Here is a 580-nt window from a genome sequence, read left to right as displayed (position 1 = left end):
GGTTGGATCCAGGTGGTAATGAGGGTGAGCAGGGTTCGGTCTAGGAGGCGATCCGGGTGGTTAGGCAGCGTGGGAATCCAGGAGCGAGACGGCACAAGAAACTCTTCCAGGACTGTAGAAAGGCTTGGTCATGAGAAATACTTGAAAAAACCTGAAACAAGGCAAGCAAACATGAAATAGTTCTATGACAAGAACAAGAGCCAGGGCGGTAACACACGTACCGCTGAGTCAACACTCTGACAGTGAGGTGCTGGCTACCAACTCCTTAAATGCCTCCTAGGTGATTGAGATGAGGAACACCTGTCTGCAGGGCTTCCAGAAGTGCTGAAGCCCCCTACTGGAGAAAGACGGAATAGAACCCAAAAACCACCAGGATCACCAGACTCTGACAAAATCTGAAAAAAGGGAATGAAGAAACTTTCATTAAAGCGGTGAGTGGGGAGCGAACAAGTGAGTATCTAGTTAAAACAGCATGTCAGAGAATGAGTGTACCAAGCCGTAGTACCGTCCAAGTAAAATGCAGAATAAATGTTCGACCTTTCGAAGAGGACACCACTCTAGTGTTTGAGCCAGATGAAAA

The 580-nt window shown here is 47.6% G+C and overlaps 1 protein-coding gene across 4 annotated transcripts in view; it reads right to left on the bottom strand.

The window, feature by feature from the left end:
• Window positions 1–580, bottom strand: part of dmd (dystrophin) — a 272414-nt gene that overhangs the window by 40133 nt on the left and 231701 nt on the right. The window lies entirely within an intron of this gene.

This window comes from Kryptolebias marmoratus, linkage group LG23, assembly GCF_001649575.2.
Source record: "Kryptolebias marmoratus isolate JLee-2015 linkage group LG23, ASM164957v2, whole genome shotgun sequence".
NCBI lineage: Eukaryota > Metazoa > Chordata > Actinopteri > Cyprinodontiformes > Rivulidae > Kryptolebias > Kryptolebias marmoratus.
The sequence above is the reverse complement of the archived record's forward strand: the minus strand, read 5'-3'. Positions and strand labels throughout refer to the sequence as shown.